Source organism: Odocoileus virginianus, chromosome 2, assembly GCF_023699985.2.
Source record: "Odocoileus virginianus isolate 20LAN1187 ecotype Illinois chromosome 2, Ovbor_1.2, whole genome shotgun sequence".
NCBI lineage: Eukaryota > Metazoa > Chordata > Mammalia > Artiodactyla > Cervidae > Odocoileus > Odocoileus virginianus.
In genome coordinates this window covers 85599740-85619675 of record NC_069675.1, presented here as the reverse complement: position 1 = coordinate 85619675, position 19936 = coordinate 85599740, and the positions used below count along the sequence as shown (strand labels likewise).

The 19936-nt window shown below is 43.9% G+C and overlaps 1 protein-coding gene across 5 annotated transcripts in view; it reads left to right on the top strand.

The window, feature by feature from the left end:
- Positions 1–19936, top strand: part of RNF144A (ring finger protein 144A) — a 127005-nt gene that overhangs the window by 11023 nt on the left and 96046 nt on the right. The window lies entirely within an intron of this gene.

Genomic DNA, 19936 nt, shown 5'->3' with positions numbered 1-19936 from the left:
CAGAGCAGTTTTCTCAGGGTCACTTGAGATACTGTCTCTCTGGCTTAAAGTCCTAATAATTCCCACTGAATAAAATATAACTCTCAACTCTTAGGTTGGGAGAGCTTCCCTGGTGGCTCAGATGATAAAGAATCTGCCTGTAATGCAGGAGATTCAGGTTCGATCCCTGGGTTGGGAAGATCCCTTGGAGAAGGGAATGACTACCCACTCCAGTATTCTTGCCTGGAGAATCCCATGGACGAAGGAGTCTGGTGGGCTACAGTCTGTGGGGTCACAAAGAATCAGACACGACTGGGCAAATAACACTTAAGTTGACAAACAAAATCAGTGATCAGCAAGACAGGTATCAATCTCTTACACTTTCGCAGTTTTGTAAATTTCAGTAACTTATATGTAGGGTACGTCATGTGAAATAACAGACTGGATGACCTCACAGGCTGGAATGAAGATTGCCAGAAGAAATATCAGCAACCTCAAATAGGCAGATGATACCACTCTAATGGCAGAAAGTGAAGAGGAACTAAAAAGCTTCTTGATGAGGGTGAAAGGGGAGAGTGAAAAAGCTGGTTTTAAACTGAACATTCAAAAAACTAAGGTCTTGGTATCTGGTTCCATCACTTCATGGCAAATATATGGGGGAAAGGTGGAAACAGTGACAGATTTTTATCTTCTTGGGCTCCAAAATCACTGTGGACAGAGACTGCAGCCATGAAATTAGAAGATGCTTGTTCCTTGGAAGAAAAGCTATGAGAAACCTAGATAGTGTATTAAAAAGCAGAGATGTCACTTAACCGACAAAGGTCCATATAGTCAAAGCTATGGTTTTTCCAGTAGTCATGTACAGATGTGAGAGTTGGACCATAAAGATGGCTGAGTGCTAAAGAATTGATGCTTTTGAACTGTGGTGTTGGAGAAGAACAGCAAGGGGATCCAACCAGTCCATCCTAAAGGAAATCAGTCCTGAATATTCACTGGAAGGACTGATGCTAAAGCTGATGCTCCAATACTTTGGCCACTTGATGCCAAGAGCCAACTTATTGGAAAAGACCCTGATGCTGGGAAAAATTGAGGGCAAGAGGAGAAGGGGGTGACAAAGGATGAGGTGGTTGGATGGCATCTCTGAATGAATGGACATGAGTTTGAACAAATTCCGGGAGATGGTGAAGGACAGGGAAGCCTGACGTGCTGCAGTCCATGAGGTCGCAAAGAGTGGGACATGACTTAGTGACTGAACAACAACAACAAATGTCAGTTTCACTCTAGTGAAAACAACCAGTTGGGACAGCTAGGAATTTCCATCCAGCGACATCGCTCACTCTCCATTTCTCCTCTCTGTGAAATAACTCCAGCTTAAGGGGCTGGAGTTTTTAATATGCTCAATAAATATTTATCCAGCCCCCTCCCTCCTCTGGGTCCTGTGCTATGGAATGTGTAAGCGGGAGTGTTTGCCCCGAAATGAACGTGTCCTTCCTTCAGCAGAGTGGCTGGGAACGGTCTTATCTGTTAATACTTTAATCGCTCCTAGGAGTCCTTTCCTTGGGCCTGCAGCCACGCTTCCTTGCTGGTGACCTTGTTTTCCTTCCCTCTCTAGCCACGTGCAGCTGGCCCAGACTTTCTCCAGGAGGACCTTGCCCACTGCGGAGTGCTGGTGGGAGCCCTTGGGCTGTGTCCCGGGGCCTTGCAGATAAGCCTTCTCCCTTGGGGGGGCAGGCTCTCTGGCTGGTGCAGTAGGAGCAAACCAAAGAAGGGGTGGGTAGGGGGGGAGTGGGCAGAGGGCAGGCTATTGAGCCCTTGTCCTGTGGCCAGTCCCACGTGAACTATGCCCCGCATGTAGGAAGTGTCTGGTTTCCAAAATCTAGTGTGAAAAACAGAATGCACGGTATCTCATTAATAACGGTGAAGTTGATCACACGTTGAAATGATTTTAGTTTGGCTACACTGAGTTAAATACATTACTAAAATGAATTTCCTTTGCTTCCTTTTCCTTTTTTTTTTTTTTTAAATGTGGATACCAGGACATTTAAAATTACAGAAGCGTCTCTCCTTAAGTTTCCTAGACTGACAATCTGGAGGGACTTGGGAAGGTGCTTTTCTTTCATGGTTCACAGACCCTGTGGCCAGCCCTGCTCATTCTCGAGGCTGGCCGCCCGGGGACTTGATGCAGCCAGCCCTGGTGGGCCAGCCAGGAGCGGGTCGGGGCCTGACTTGTGCAGAGTTCACTGTCACCGGGACTGTTCTCTTTTGAGTTTAGTCCCAGATGCTTGACATTCCTGCCCAGCGGGGCCCATCCTCTTCTCAGCAGCCTGTGTTACTCAGATTCAACCGTTCTGCTGGCTCCGTTCAGTCCCAACACAGATGTAAGAGTCTGTGGGCTTTTATGTCTAATGTGTAAAATGAGGGGCTTGCCTTAGAGGAACTTAACATTTTTCTTTACTGAACTCCTTAGTCTTTGAAATCTGCCTTGACCCTGACCTTTTTGTGGTCCAGTCTCTAGGCTGTGTCCTACCCTTTGCGACCTCATGGACTACAGCACGCCAGGCTTCCCTGTCCTTCACTGTCTCCCGGAGTTTGCTCAAACTCCTGTCCATTGACTTTGACCTTTGGCCTCGGGTTAATTGTCGCAAGCCCTCCTGATTTTTCCTCCCAGGTCCCACGTGTTTCACAGCATCTACACTGCTGGCCTTTGAACCTCAGCTCTGCCCACCCACTGTCCAGGGTCCAGTCCAGCCACACTCACCCCTGGATGCCCAAGGGAGGCTGATTGAGAGAATCCTCTCCCACACCCGTGCCATCATGGTGAATCCTGCTACCTGCTCCCAGCCCAGGGCCACACATCTTGCCCAGGGATGCAGGAGGGTGTTGCCTACAATCGATCAGTTGCCTGCCCAGGTGTCCAGCTCCAGCTGACCTCTTAAAGCTGCTGCCTTCATTCCTGGCAGCAGTGCCAGCCCTGTTTGCATCCCTGCTTCAGAGCCACCTGCTCTTTGCTTCTGTGTCTTTGCGACATGTCTTTTCGCCCACCTGTCCCTACTCTGGCCTGCCGCCCTTGGCTGGCTGCAGTCGCTGGATGGCAGTGGTGGTCCAGGGCATTGCAGGGTCCCTCGCCCCCGCATCACCTGCTTTTCTCTGCATCCTAGGCTCATCTCAGCTCCCGCGCCTTGGCACTGTGCCTGCTCCTGAGGTCCTCCTGGCTCATCCCCCTGCTCCTCTTCCTGCCGGTTCCTGGGAGCACCGCGTGGCTCCTTCAGACCCCATCACATTCCTGATCTGCCCTGGCATTCATGGTGACATGGAGTTGAGTCAGCTTATACTGGCAGGCACAGCAGGCATGGTGCCTAGGGCCTGCGAGCTTTGCAATATTGAATATTTTATTTTAAAAATCCTGGAAACAAGCATTAGCTCCAAAGTATTAAAAAAAAATCAAGACAAAAACCAAAAGCCTTTGCCAAAGAGAATTGATGGTAACACCTGTGTTGTGTTATGTCAACAAGATATAACCGTTATTTAGTCAACTGAAAGGTAAGACACAGTTATGTAGAAAATTGTGTTTATCCTGAAATGAGCGAGCTTTTTAATGTTTGGCTTGATTCGCTGAGGCCTCTGGGAATGAAACCTCCCCGAGTTAAGCACTGCCCTCCACACTTCTTGCTTTCCCACCTCTGCCTGGCACCAGAAATGAGATGCAGACTTCCACATTTATTTGTCACTCTCTTGGCTTAATGACAGCCCTGGCCTGTCACTCCATTTTGAATTCCCAGCCCAGGGCCTGATACATCCCTGCTTCACTGTACTAAACTTTTAACTCATCTCAGTTCATTAAAAACATAATACAGGACATTAACATCCTGCTTGAAGATTTACATTTTCTTGTTTTTTTTGAAGCACTGCCATATGGTAGTTTTTAAAACCACTGACATTTATAAACTGACTCCACATGACAAAAACCCTTAGATGAGCTGCTAATAAAAATAATCATTCAGAAGCTGAAAATGCAGTTTGTATGTTCTTAGCTTAAATTGTACATGGAGTTTTCCTTTCATGGACCCTGTGTGCTTAATCTGCATCACGCTGCTTGCTTAGACATCGATCTTGCTGTTGTTTAGCTGCTAAACCGTGTCCACCTCTTTTGTGACCCCATGGACTGTAGCCTGCCAGGATCCTCTGTCCGTGGCATTTCCCAGGCAAGAATACTGGAGTGGGTTGCCATTTCCTTCTCCAGGGGTCCTTCCCAACTAAGGGATCGAACTGGCATCTCTTGTGTCTCTTGCATTTGCAGGCAGATTCTTTGCCACTGAGCCACTGGGGAAGTCTAGACAATGTAACTACCATTTTGTTGTTGTTCGGTCACTAAGTTGTGCCCGACTCTTTGCAGCCCCATAGACTATAACACGCCAGACTCCTCCTCTGTCCTCCAGTATCTCCTGGAGTTTGCTCAAGTTCATGTCCTTGAGTCAGTGATGCTATCTAACCCTCTCCTCCTCTGTTGTCTCCTTCGCCTTTTGCCTTCAATCGTTCCCAGCATCAGGCTCTTTTCCAACGAGTCAGTTCTTCGCATCAGGTGGCCAAAGTACTGGAGCTTCAGCTTAGCATCAGTCCTTCCAGTGAATATTCAGGGTTGATTTCCTTTAGGATTGACAGGTTTGATCTCCTTGCACTCCAAGTGTCTCTTAGGAGTCTTCTCTAGCACCTAACATTATATGATAGCAAATACGTATCTTGGTGGTTAAGATAAAGGGTATTTCTGGGTTAAAATTTTTTTAAATTGAAAAACAATTCAAAGATAAACTAGCTACAGGGAACGTTTGCTAATATGATGAAGTGGGCCCTTCTGCAGAGCAGGAAGCTTTGAAATATAAATTGTGTTGCCTCAGCAGAGGGAAGGAATTTCTAGGTCTAGGCTGGGGGAAGGGATGACTGAAGGATAAAGGCCTGACTTTTGTTTGCAGCTGCATAATTACTTCAAACAGTCATACTTTGGAGAATTTTGCTTGGGAAAATGATACTAACTGTGGAGAAAAAGAAATGCTTTAGGCCCAAATGCTCTTCATTTGTTTGTTTGTTCATTTTAAATAATAGCCCCAAATGGAGAGCCTCTAAATTTGGACAGGCAAATATCCTGCTCTAATTTGATAAGATTTTTGGAGATGGTGGGCATGGGAAAATGTTTGTAATATATCACTAAGTGAAAACAGTTATGAGACTGAATTGTATGTACAAAATGTGTACAGATATGGAAAATATACTGAAGACGGAAGTCCAGGCTCCTCTTAAGGACTGTGACTTTTGTTTTCTATTTTTGATTTTTAAAATTGTGGTTCTAATTTAATTTTATAGTGAAATTATTTCAGTTTAAAAGTGGTCTTACTTGTAAATTCTGCCCAATTTACAATGTGCAGACTCTTTGTGACCCCATGGACTGTAGCCTGCCAGGCTCCTCTGTCCATGGAATTCTCCAGGTCAGAATACTGGAGTGGGTAGCCGTTCCCTTCTCCAGGGGATCTTCCCAACCCAGAAATCGAATCGGGAGTCTCCTGCATTGCAGGCTGATTCTTTACCAGCTAAGCTACCAGGGAAGCCTTAAATTCTGCACTCCCTCCCCCAGCATTTTATTGTTTCATATACAGCAAATGTATTTCAGCAAATAACCTTGTATGTCAAGTGGATATTTTACTGTCAGGGCTTAAAGAGAAATGAGGGCGAATTAGTAGACACCTGTCCAGTCAGTTGAAGAGAGAAAGCAATGTAAACACTAACATTTTCCCTGAAAGGGGACTCTTTAAGGCTTGCTTTTAGCTCACATGCTCGCATCTGAGCAGTGACGGTCAAAGTCGGGACCATGCCACTGGCCGCGTGAAGTCCAGGCATCTGTGGCTGTGGTCACTGCTGAGCAGAGCAGAGCAGGACCACGAGGACAGTGGCTTGGAATCCCTCTCCAGACTTCACGTCCCATTGGAAACTTCCGGAAAGACCCTTAGCCTCTCTGTAAATGGTCCCAGTTTATTCACGAAAATTGAGACTAGTACTAGGGTTGCTGCTTTTACAGGCTCCTCTGAGGATTGCATACATCGCCAGTGAGAAACTCTGAAGGAAAACATTCAACATCCGTCAGAAGGCAGGTTCATAAATAACCCTTCTGAGTTCCACGAGCAAGGAGGCAGTCAGATGTAAGATGCAAGGCATTGGTGAGGCATCTGGGAACTCAGACAGACACTGCCTAATGCACTCATATCCCATCTTGAAAGCTCCTCCTGGTTGAATGAAATATTACCATTCTGGTTCACAAAAATGGAAAGTATTACACCCATCAAGCCTGTTTATTTTCTCTAGCTTTTCAGCTTTTTTCTGTTTAGCACAACCTAAATGAAATAGTGCCATATTTCTTTGTTTACAAAAGGTTTCTCTTTTGATTGTTATTTTGCTTTAAATTTTTGGTGAAAATGCCCCAAAGACTGCATTGCTAGTAGATACAGTAGAGACATAGCTATGGACTGAGGTTAGTCATTTATGCATTTTTTTGTCCAGAGTTCACAACCCATGTGTTTTATGTATCCATCTTAACCAATACAATTTTAGCCTAACTAAATGTTTATCAATTTCGTTGATCTTTCAGAGAATCAGCTCTTGATTCTGTTGCTTTTCTGTTTATGATTTTATTGATTTTTGCTCTAGTTTTTACAGTGTCTTTTCCTCTGCTTGTTTTAAGCCTAAGTTACCCTCTTTAGTTTTCTAAAAAGCAAGTTTTGATTATTGATTTCAGATCTTTCTTCTTTTGGAATGTATGCATTCCATGCTATAAATTTCCCTATAAGCAGTGTATTTGCTCCAGTCTGCTCATCTTGATAAGTTATGTTTTTATTTTCATTCAGTTCAAAATACTTTTAAGTTTCTTTTGAGACTTCTTTGACCAGTGTGTTATTTAGAAGTGTGCTGCTTTATCTCCAGATAGTTGGGAATTTTCCAGCTACCGTCCTGTGACCGACTCCCAGTTTCATTCCATTGTGATGTAAAGCATACTTGGTATGATTTTTGCTGCTTTTGTTAATGTGATAAAATGTTTTATAGCCTCGAATGTTCCATATGAACTAGAAGAATGTGTATTCTGCTGCTGTTGGATGGACTATTCTGTGTGTCAAATAGATCAAGTTGATTGTTTAGAGCTGTTCAGGTCAGCCATGTACTTAACTGCATTTCTGCTTGTTGAATCTTGTCCATCACTGGAAGAAATTCTCTTAACTATGATGGTGTTGTGTGCTTCGTCACTCAGTGGTGTCCTACTCTTTGCGACCCCATGGGCTGTAGTCCACCAGGCTCTTCTGTCCATGGAATTCTCCAGGCAAGAATACTAGAGTGGTTGCCATGCTGTTCTCAAAGGGGATCTTTCCAACCCAGGATTGAACCTAGGTCTCCCATATTGCAGGCAGATTCTTTACCATCTCAACCACCACGGTTTGTCTGTTTCTCCTTGCAGGTCTGTCAATTTTTGCTTCTATATGTTGACACTATGTTGCTCATGCATATGTATTTAGTACTTTTATGTCTTCTTGGAGAATTGAGTCCTGCATCTTACACAGTGTCCCTTACGCATGATGGTTTTCCTTGAGCTAAAGTCGGCTTTGTTTGAAATTAACGTAGTTGCTCCAGCTTTCTTTTCTTTAGCATTGACATACGGGTCTTTCTCCATTCCTTTACTTTTAACCTGAGTCTTTTTACTTAAAATTGGTTTCTTTAAACAACATATCATTGAATCTTACTTTTTTACCCACTCTGGAAATCTCTGACTTTTAACTGGTGCAGTCAGACTTTTCACATTTAAAGTGATTACTGATATAGTTGGATTACTATCCACCATATTTGAAACTGTTTTCTATTCATGACATCTGTTCTTCAATTTTTTTTTCCTCCCCCATTTTTCTGACTTCTCTGGTTTTGAGTATTTTGTATCATTCTATTTTACCTCCTCTATTAGCATATCAGTTAAACTTCATTTTAACATCTTTCTGTGGTTGCCACAGAGTTTACTATTTTTTTAATGCTAAACTAAGTCCGCTTTCAGAAAAACACTGTTCTACTTGATGTGTATGTAGTAAAGATACTTAGAGTATTTCTGATTCTTCTCTACCTGCCTTTATGATTTTATTGACTTTTTTTTTCATTTTCATTTATCCATATTCTGAAGTTGCTATTTCTGCTTTAAATAATTTCTTTTAGATCAATTAAGAAAAGGGAAAATGGAGATTTTTATTTATTCCTTCTCTAACTCTTTTCCTGTGTTTATGTTAATCTGAGTTTCTGACATATCATTTTCTTCCTCTTTGAAGAACTTTACATTTTTTGTGAGGCAGGACACCTGGTAATAGACTCCTTCAATTTTTGCTTGTCTAAAGAAATATTGGGTTGGCCAAAAGTTTCATTCAGGAACCTGAACAAACCTTTTGGCCAACCCAGTATTTATTTTTCCTTCACTTTTGAGGGATATTTTTCTTGGAAGTAGAATTTTAGCATGGTGATGTTTTTCTTTCAACATTTTAAATATTTCCCTCCGCTTTTTGCATGTGGAGAGACTTCTCGAGAAGTCAGATCTCATTTCTTATTCCTGCTCCTCTACAGGTGGAGTGTTTTTTTCTCCTTCATTTCTGCTTTCTTTCATGATGTTAATTTAGTCTTTGATTTCTGCAATTGAATATGATGTGCTAAGGTGTGCATATTTTGGTATTTATCCTGTTTGATGTTCTTTGAGCTTACTGAACCTGTGGTTTGGTGTCTGTAATTGATTATGGAAAATTCTCAGCCATTCTTGCTTCAAATTTTTTTCCTCTGTTTTCTCTTTTTTCTTTTTCTGATAGTCTGATTATGCATATGCCATACTTGCTGAAATTTTCCTACCATTCTTGGATGTTCTATTTTTTTTTTTTTTTTTAATTTTTTCTGTTTGCATTTTAGTTTGGCAACTTTCTATTGACCTCTTTTCAAACTCACTGACTTTTGTCTTGGCTGTACTTACTCTGTTGATGAGCCTGACTTAGACATTTTTCATTCTTTACAATGTTTTTGTTTTCTAGCATTTCCTTTGATTCTTTAAAAAAACCCTTCTTTCTGCTTATGTAACTGTGGATGGAAAATATCGCCTGCCAGTAAATGAAGGCTGTTACAGCCATCAAGCCAGCATCTACTGAAGCTGCCCCCAACTGCACACCATGAGAGGATTCAGGATGGAGAAAGCAGGACCCTGGCCCCAGATAGCCAAGATGCTCATCAAAGGAGTGATTTCAGTGAGCCCAGGCTCTTGCATCTCATCTTCCCATACATAGAAAAGCGCTAAATTCATTAACGTGAGATGTTTGTTTGTTTTGATTAACTATAATCTGGCTTAAAGCCCAACATTCAGAAAACTAAGATCATGGCATCCGGTCCCATCACTTCATGGCAAATAGATGGGGAAACAGTGGAAACAGTGGCTGACTTTATTTTGGGGAGCTCCAAAATCACTGCAGATGGTAATTGCAGCCATGAAATTAAAAGACGTTTAACTCCTTGGAAGGAAAGTTATGACCAACCTAGACACCTATTGAAAAGCAAAGACATTACTTTGTCAATAAAGGTCCATCTAGTCAAGGCTATGGTTTTTCCAGTAGTCATGTATGAATGTGAGAGTTGGACTATAAAGAAAGCTGAGCGCCAAGGAATTGATGCTTTTGAACTGTGGTGTTGGAGAAGACTCTTGAGAGTCCCTTGGACTGCAAGGAGATCCAACCAGTCCATCCTAAAGGAAATCAGTCCTGAATGCTCACTGGAAGGACTGATGTTGAAGCTGAAGCTCCAATATTTTGGCCACCTGATGCTAAGAGCTGACTCATTTGAAAAGACCCTGACGTTGGGAAAGATTGAAGGCAGGAGGAAAAGGGTATGACGGAGGATGAGATGGTTAGATGGCATCATCGACTCAATGGACATGAGTTTGGGTGAACTCCGGGAGTTGGTGATGGACAGGGAGTCCTCACATTCTGTGGTTCATGGCATTGCAAAGAGTCAGGCATGACTGAGCGACTGAACTGAACTGAATCTGTTACTGAACTGAACTGGCCTGTTTTTTGTGTCTTACTTTTGTTAAACTTTTATATATCCTGGCTCCTGCCTTCCCTCTTCGGGGTAGTCCCTCACAGCTATCTGAGAAGCTGTCTTCTGGGCTTAAGTCCTCGGAAAATCTGCCAAATCCAGTGTAATTCTCAGCTTCTGGGTTGTGCATTCTTTTCACCTGACATATCTCATTGGCTCTTATATTTTGTCTGCGTTCCCGCAAAGAGCCCTTAATGTATTAACCATAGCTATTTTAAACCCCGGTGCGATAATTCCAGTATCTGTGTCATGTCTGAGTTTGGGCTTGCTCTGTCTCTTCAGATTGCAGTTTCTCTCGCCGGCGGTATGCTTTGTGGGTTTTTTGTTGATAGCAGAGAATGATGTGTTTGTTAGTAGGAACTGAGGTACAAGGCCGGTAGGGTGAGGTTTTCTGTTACTGTCGTGTGTGTGGTAGCTATAGGTGCCGGAGGCCTCAGAGGCCTCTCCTGACCTTCTTTGTCTTCCCTGATGCCTTTGGGGTTTCCGGAGAACTCTTTCTTAGAGAGTGTCTGATTCCCGCAGCTCTCTGAGCTGTGATTCACTGTCACCAGACACATACCCGCGGGCGCCTTATTAGCAGGCCTGTTAGCTGAGGGGCAGGGGAACACTGTGTGTGCTGAACAGTAAACCTCAGTCTTTTAAAAAACTGTTCCCTTATTTATTTGGTTGCACCAGGACTTAGCTGAGGCCCGTGGGATCTTTGCTGGTCATAGAGGATCTTGCAGATCTATATGCAGATCTAGAGTGCAGACTCTAGTTGTGACGTGAGCCCAATAGTTGAGGTGGGCGGGCTTAGCTGGGGTTTCCCAGGTGGCTCAGTGGTAAAGAAACCACCCACCAGTGCAGGAGACACAGGAGACATGGATTTCGATCCCTGGGTCAGGAAGATCCCCTGGAGGAGGAAATGGCAACCCACTCCAGTATTCTTGTCTGGAAAATTCCATGGACAGTGGAGCCTGGTGGGCTGCAGTCCATGGGGGTCGCAGAGAGTCAGACACGACTGAGCGTGCACGCGCTCTTCACACTGCGTGGGCTTAGCTGATCCCTAGCATGGGGGATTTTAGTTCCCCAACCAGGGTTCGAACCCCTGTCTCCTGCGTTGCAAGGGGGATTCTTAACTAGCTCATCAGAGAGCACCAGGTAAAGTCCCATACCTGACTTCGCAGGCAGGGTACCTGGGCTGAGTTCTTCACAGGAGTCCCTTGGGTATCCTGCTCCTTCTTGGGTGAACAGGGCTGGAGTGGGGTCATTAGGGCTCCTCAGGTTCACTGAGGCCTGAAGATTGGGCCTTTGTTATGTAGACAGTCCTGGGTGTATCTCAGTTAGTTTTTCTTCCCCTCTTCTAGCCAGAGCCAGGAATGAATTTTTTTGGCTCCTCGCTGTGACAGCCTGGTGGGCTTCCTGGAGGTCAGACCCACCAAAGTGTGGGGCCCTCTAAGATAGTGGCCCCTGGGAGTTTCCTTTCTCACTCAGGCTAGCGCATCCTCAATCCAGCAGCTCATGAAGATGAACACGTGGGTGATCCTGTCTGTGCTGGCCCTGGCGGAGTCTCCTTCCCGTGAGCAGATCTTGGCTCTGACTTGCTGACCTCTCCAGATTTCGGGGGGGTCCTTTGCCCCCTTGATGAGTTTTCTGATGAGTCCACAAAATAGCAGATTGGGGGTTTGTTCAGGTCTTTATGCGAGAATGGGAGTGGCAGCTCGTTCTGTGTCAGCGCTGAAACCTCAGATCTCCACCCTCACAGTTTTCTGCCCACGTGTGCTGTTCTGCCTCGCTCTCGTTCATTCAATAACAAACCTCCTGAGAGTGTCAGCCGTGGTGGTGTAGAGGCCACCAGCGGAGACCAGGGCACTCAGAACTGCGACATGAGCCTGGGAAATTTTGTGGGTCTGGGCCTTGACTTTCTAACCTGCATGCTTAGTCACTCAGTCGTGTCCAAGTCTGCAACCCCTTGGACTGTAACCTGTCAGGCTCCTCTGTCCCTGGAATTCTCCAGGCAAAAATACTGGAGTGGGTTGCCATGCCTGCCTCCAGGGGATCTTCCCCACCCAGGGATCGAACCCAGGTCTCCCGCATTGCACGCAGATTCTTTACTCTCTGAGCCACCAGGGAAGCCCATAAGTAAATGAAATTTCTGTTCCCTTCCAGCTGTAAATCTAACCATCTCTTTCTTCTGAATTACTCATGGTATTTTACAGGATATTTTGCATAGGGTGGGTGTTCAAACTTTTATTCATTAGCCTCATAACTTTTTGCCCTTTGAAGCAGAATATAATTATCTGGATAATCTTTTCTTGTCTAATTTCATCATTCTGTCATTTATGGAACATGCTATCATGGATTTACAGACATTAGGCATTTATATATTTTTGAAAAATATAATGAATGTCTTGAATAGAATTTTTCCAGGAAATATTTTATTTAAATTTTGGCTTTTAAATTGAAGTGCCCAAGAACCAAGACACAAGAGGTCACATATTGTATATTCCATTTGTGTAAAGTGTCTGAAATAGTAAAACCATAAAGACAGCTAATTTCTGGTTACCGGGGACCGGGTGGAGTGAGAGAGGAGATTAACTGCTTTAATAGGTTCTGTTTTGGGGTGATGAGGATGTCTTGCAACTTGACCGAGGTTCAGCATTGCATGCATGCATGTTCATTCTTGTCTGACTCTTTGCGACCTCGTGGACTGTAGCCCAGGCTCCTCTGTCCGTGGAATCCTCCAGGGTGGCATACTGGAGTGGGAAGCCATGCCCTCCCCCAGGGGATCTTCCTGACCCAGGGACTGAACCCACGTCTCCTGCATTGCAGGCAGATTCTTTACCATCTGAGCCACCCCACTGTGATGCATGGAACACACTGAATTGTTAACTTAAAAATGGTTGAATTTATGTTATGTGAATTTCACCTCAATTAAAGTTACATATAGTACATTAGCCATTCAACAGTCAAACAGTGCAAAACCTTTTACCGTGCAAAGCGATTCTTCCTTCTGCCCCAGACCCTTAGTCTTCTGAGCTTACAGGCACTTTAACACCAGCCCCCAACCTCCCTTTTTACATGGCAGATGCTGCATGCAGCTTTTCTTCTACTTAAATCGGAGCTTTTCCCTTTCGGCACATAAAAGTCTACCTTTCTCCTTTTTAGAACTACATAGTCAAAGGAATTATTTTCTAAGTTCTTAAAAGGCACGCGTTTCATGTCACCATTCTAAATAAACTGTTCTTTCCTGTTGTAATGCCTCTACTATAACAAGCCGCTTAATTTGTGCCTAATTCGGTATCCAGTTGGGGAAAGCAATCTGTTCTTTGCGAGCAGGTTTAAGCTTAAGGATTAGCTTCATTTTTATGAGTCATTTCTTAGAATCAGAAAGGATGATGGTATCAGCCCAGTGCCTTTTATCACAGTAAGAGAATTGAAAAGAAAATTCATTTAATTAATTGATAGTTAATGAGGCCATGAATCTGTTCCATAGTTATAATTTGACAAATATCTCCATTGCTGAAGCATGTGTTTTATTTTCCCCCCGAGAAGATCAATGTGAAGTAAGAAGTAAGTGCAGGACAGCTCTAGAGGGCAGACTGTGGGGCCCTCTGTCTCTCAGTGTTCAGGACTATTAGTATACAATGTCCGGAGACAGAGCTCGCTTTATAGATGTGGGACAAGACCTCTATTCATATCACAGTCAAACACATCACACATAGGAAAGCCTCCGCTTGCTGGGACTGCAGAAGCTGAGCTTCGTGGAGCCTCACTGATTTTTGAATTAGGAACTTGCAAGCCCAGCGGTAGCCCAAAGACCATTCTTGATTTGGAAATTGAAAGACTGGGAAGAGGTAGAGGGATTGTCTTTCAATCTCTTGTGTGTATTTGGGTGTGTGGAACTGTAGGTAAGTGGGAGGCTTTCTCTCTGTGAGCTGGCTTCTGCACTGATGTCTAGTTGAGTCTTAAAGCCCATTCATTAGGGAGACAGAGAGACAGGAAGAAGGAAGACCTCCCACTCACTAATCCCTGTGCCCAGGTCAGGAGCCTGTTGCTCTCTACGGATTTGCTTCAGGGAGCCTGGAATGCAAAGCAGTGGGCCTTTTTGTGGGATTTTAATTCAGAGTTTGCAGAATAAGATCCTTGGAAAGGCCAAAGAATGTATAGCATTCATGTGTAGCATCTCATGGTTAATATACTACATAAAAAAAAAAATTCTGTGGTTCTAAAAAACTTGAGTTACACATGCAGAAAGCAAAAAAAAAAAAAAAAAGTTAGGAATAAAATGAGTAAAATTCCCTATAGTATAAAGTGATTATTAACAGGTTTTTTTCTACATTCTTCTAGAAAAATTTTGTGTTTGTATAACTTAAATTATGTCTGTGAATGGGACTATTATATACGTTGTTTTGTATTATGCGTTTGTCCTTGTTCTTATTGTTGTAGCCACGAATTCTGGGAAACAAACTCACTCAGAAGGACAATGCAGATAGTGGAGTGCAGTTTATTACACGAGCGGGCCCAAGGCAGAGTCTCCACTTAGCCAAGGACCCCAACCAGTTTTTGTGAAAACCTTACATACCCTGAGTGTACATGCCCAAACCCACCTCCCCAAATTCCCTGAAACTAGCCTGAACAAAAGAAAAGCAAGATACAATCAAAGTTAACCTGTGATTCATATGCCTTAAGCCTAGGTAGGTAACAGTGGACAATTATCAATAGGCCTGTGGTCGTACCCCAATAAGCTTAATAGAATGTATGATTCTATTCAGTTACACAGATAATTAGGGTGTTCTTTTAGGCGGCAGAGAGTCTAGGTGTGAGTCCTGGGGCTCTTCCTTCCTGGGACCTGGTTTTCCAATTGGTATGTCGTTTCCATAGCTACTGGGCATATAGCTCAAAGTCCACAGTCTGGCCTAAGATGGAGCCCTGCTTTCAAGATGGAGCCTGTTCTGTCTGTTTCCTCCTTCATTATGTCTCTGACATCTCTTCATACCAGTGCTCGCAGGTCCAGCTCCTCCTCCTCTTGTGTGAAAGACACCATCTTAATCATTCAACTTGTTCCTATTGATGGACACTTAAGTCGTTTTGCAGTCTTTATCTCTCAAGGGATGCTGTGAGGCCTTCTGTCGCCTACGCATTCCCAGGGTGGTGCCTGATCTTTCTGACCCTGACATCCAGCACCCTCTCTGATCACTGTCGTCCTTCGTTGCAGCTAGTCCTAGTCCTGCTCCTGGGCTTCAGAAATGCCCCATCCTCCCGGGATCCTCAGCCCCACTTCCTTTCCAATGTTCCCCGCCACCCTTATGTTGTCAGTCCTCTTCTTTCTAAAACGTGGCCCTTTCTCCCACTGTCGTAGTCACCGGTAAAACCCAGCTTCGGCTGAGTCCACTTTCCTGCTACGGTGGGCTTGCACTCGAGCTGCGGTGTGGGGCTGGGCAGGTGCTCGGTCTGGCCCCCTGCTGCTCTGGTTCTGACCATGGTGCTCCTTTAGCAGGGCGCCCAGTTCTGCAGTATGTGTCTGAGTATATATTTGTGTATGTATGTATGTGTGTGTGTGTATGTATGTACCTGCACACATACATAGATATATATGTATTGCTGTTCAGTCACTAAGTACTGTCTGACTCTTTGTCTCTTTGTGACACCGTGGACTGTAGCCTCTGTCCATGGGATTCTCCAGGCAAGAATACTGGAGTGTGTTGCCATTTTCTTCTCCAGGGCATCTTCTTGACCGAGGGATCAGACCCACCCACATCTCCTGCATTGGCAGGTGGATTCTTTGCCACTGAGCCACCTGGAAAGCCCATATGTAAATGTGGCACACATATGTGTGTGATGTGTTTGTGTGTGTGTGTGTTACAAAGTTCTGAAGATTTTGAGTGGTTATCCCTACCACCAATTTTTTCCTTATATTTTAGTGATTCCAGCTGTCCTTTGTTTGGCGAGTTAATTTAACAGGGAATAATCTTATAATAACTCACTGAGTGAGGGAAAGTCGCTCAGTCATGTCCGACTCTTTGCAACCCCGTGGTCTGTCCGTGGAATTCTCTAGGCAGGAATATGTTCCCTTCTCCAGGAGATCTTCCTGACCCAGCGGTTGAACTGGAGTCTCCTGCATCGCAGGCAGATTCTTTACAGTCTGAGTCACCAGGAAAGTCTGTATAACTCACTACTAGGACTCATTTGCATATTGATGTACACACAGTTGGGGCTTCCCACGTGGCTCAGTGGGTAGAGAATCTGCCTGCGATGCAGGAGACGTGGGTTCGATTCCCTGAGTCAGGAAGATTCCCTGGAGGAGGGCATGGCAACCCACTCTAGTATTCTTGTCTGGAGAATCCCATGGACAGAAAAGCCTGGAGGGCTACAATCCATGGGTTCGCAGAGTCAGACACGACTGAACATGCACATATGATACAGTTGGTGAAATAATTTTTTCAATGCATATCTTTGTGCCAGGTTGACTTCTCAGGTTGAGACCTTCATTGTTTGATGTAGCATCTTCATTCCTATAAAGGAGTGAATTGATTAGATTTATACTGGAATGGCCAGAGGAGTGCAGACTAAGGAAACAAGAAGTCTCGTCTTAGGCTGTGGTTTGTCGTCTTTGCCCGTGGTTCATACCTGGGCAACTGAGCTGAGGCTGGAGGCGGCCACCACTCCCAGGACCCGTGTGGAAGAGGAGCCACCACGCGAGACGGGAAACCCCATGGCGCTCTAATACTTTAATTCATGCCTGTTTGTGGGGGCCAGGCGATGCCAGCGCAAAGCCGCCCCCTGAGTGGGGCTCTGGAAAGTTGGCAGGGTGGCCCTCCAACCTGCTGGCAGCCTGAAAACACGCGGGCTCCCAGCACAGCCTCTGGGCAGAGAGCCCTGCGTGCAGCCTCTCTTCATAAACCTCCTCCTAGTGCGGCTCAGTTTCCTGTCGTCCCTGCACCAGCTCAGCCTGAGCTGTTCTTGCTGAAGATTATAATTTTATTTACTGGCTCTTTGTACGTGGGAAAAATGGCAGAAACGGGTGGTAGTGCAGACTGTTTTGTAGTACCTTTTGTTTGAAGGGTTCAGATTGATTGCCAAGTAAAGGCAGAGAAAGGAGGTGCAAAACACAGGGGCACGTTTTCTGGAGTTGGTACCTTGACGCTTTGGGAAGTAGAAGGAGCTTCCTGCAGGAGAAGGGGCTTGCTCTGAGCAGGGACCAGGCCAGGGCAAGGGTCGCTCAGAACTCTCAGCCTCCACGTCGAAGGCTGTAGGCTTCGGAAGCCAGTCTGGAGCTTTGCAGGAGAACTCACTTGGTACGGCCTCATGGGGGCCAAGCTTGTCATCTCAGTAAAAGCAGGGAGGGAGGGCTGGCTCCCGAGGAGATGTGGGTCTGTCCATTGGGATGAATCTCAGGTCTGGTGGGGGTTTAGTCACTAAGTCGTGTCCGACTCTTGCGACCTTGTGCCCACCACTATTCTTTTTAAACAGAAGTTTCTTGGAGATGTAATTCATGTAGTATAAAATTCACCATTTTGAAGTATACAATTCAGGGATTTTCAGGATACTCCCAAAGTTGCACAAGTGTCACGCCCGTTCCGGTGCTAGAAGATTTTCAGTTCCCTCCCAAACCCCAGTCCAGTAACCGTCCTTCCTTACTCTTGCCTGCCCTAAACTCCTAGAGACCATCATTCTGCTTTCTGTCTCTCTGGATTTGCCTCTTCTGGACATTTCATATGTACATTTTCTTGTGTTTTGTAGCCTTTTTGCTTGACTTTCTATTTTCTTCTACTTAGCGTGATGCATTCATGTGTGTGTTTAGTTGCTAAGTCGTGTCCAACTCTTTGCAACCCTGTGGACTGTAGTCAGCCAGGCTCCTCCATCTGTGGGATTTCCCGGGCAAGAACACTGGAGTGGGTTGCCATTTCCTTCTCTAGGAGACCTTCCTGACCCAGAGGTGGAACCCAGGTCTCCTGCATTGTAGGCAGATTCTTCACCGCTGAGCTACCTGGGGTGCCTTCATGGTTCCTCCTTATTGTAGCATTCCAGCTCCATGTGTGGACAAACTGCATTCCCCAGCTGCTGGACATTTGGGTTGTTCCCACTTATTGACTATTTTGAGTGATGCTGCTGTGAACATTCCCATGTAGGTTTTTGTGCGGACGTTTGTTTTCTATCCTCTTGGGTGCATACCTAGGTGTGAAATTGCTGGGTTATACGTGACTCTGTGTTTCTCACTTTGAGGAACTGCCAATTTCTCAGAGCAGCTGCACCACTCAGTTCCCAGTAGCAATGTGTAATGTAAGGGTTCAGAATTCTCTACATTTGTAACTACCCTTGTTGTCTTCTGTCTTTGGTTCTAGTCATCTTAGTGGGTGTGACGTGATATCTCATTTGATTTGCCTTTCCTAAGCTGAATAATCATGTTGAGCATTTTTTAGATATACTTGTTGGCCATTTGGATATCCTTTTTTGGAGAAATGTCTATTTACATCTTTTTCCCATTATTTATTTAGGTTATTTCTCTTTTTATTGTTGATTTGAATGTGTTCATTATATAATCTGGATACAACATCTTTATCAGATTTGTATAATGTCTGTATCAGATAGATGGATTTGCGTATATTTTCTCCCCTTCTGTGGGTTGGTTTTACTTTATTGATGGTTGTCAGTAGTACACACAATTTTAAAATTTTGATTGAGTTCCAACTTACCTCTTTTTCTTTTGTTGTATGTGCTTTTGGAGGCATATCTAAGAAACTAGTAGGTAAAGATGACAAAGATTTACTGCTATGATTTCTTCCAGGAGTTTCATAATTTTCTGTTCCTACATTTAGGTCTATAATCCATTTTGAGTTAATTTTTGTGGAAGGTATAAGGTCTGTGTAGAGATTCATTTTTGAATGTCAGTACTATTTTTTGAAAAGCTATCATTTATTCCTTGGATTGTCATGGCACTCTTGTCAAAAATCAATTAAACATAAATATGTGGGTTTATTTCTGGATATCAATTCTAAGCCATTTTCCTTTTCTGTGTGTCCTTATACCGGTATTACACTATTTTGATTATGGTAGCTTTTTTTTTTTAATCAGTAAATGTGAATTCTCCAACTTTGCTTTTCTTTTTTAAGGTTGTTTTGTCTCTATGTGTCTTGGATTTCTATATGAATTTTAGGAACAACTTGTCAATTTTTGTAAAAAAGAAAGCTGAGATTTTAACAGAGATTGCATTGAACCTGAAGATCAATTTGGGAAGTATTGCCTTTCAGTCCTAGAGCACAGGATGTCTATTTACTTAGTTTTTAATTTCTTGTAATGATGTTTTGGTAATTTTCAACATATAAATATTGTATAGCTTGTGAATTTATAAGTGTTTTACTCTTTGATGCTGTTCTGAAGTGGGTCTCTTTTGACAGCATATGTTCTTTATCCATGGTACCCATTTCTGCCATTTGATTGGAGTGTTTAGACTATTTAGTATTGTTAACCATGAGATAGAATTTATGTTTGTCGTTTTGCTGTTTTTCCCTATGGATCTGTGTCATTTGTGTTCCTTTATTCCTCTATTTTGCCTTCTTTAGTGTTAGCTTCTAATCTGCCTTTTTAATTCTGTAGTTCATTCTTTATTCATTTTTCAGTTATCTCCTTAGTAGTTTCCCTGGGGATTGCAGTTCATGTAGTCTTGCTTTATGTTGCTTTTCTATGGACCTAATTCTCTCCCTGTAGGAGTCCAGTTGGGGCAAACCTGGACGGCTATGACTGAGAAAGGAGGGGGCGGAAAGGAAGACCAGGGACACTTTGTCATCTGGAAATTGTCTGTGTTGGTAAATGTATCTGTTAACCTCGTGGTGGAGTTTGGTTA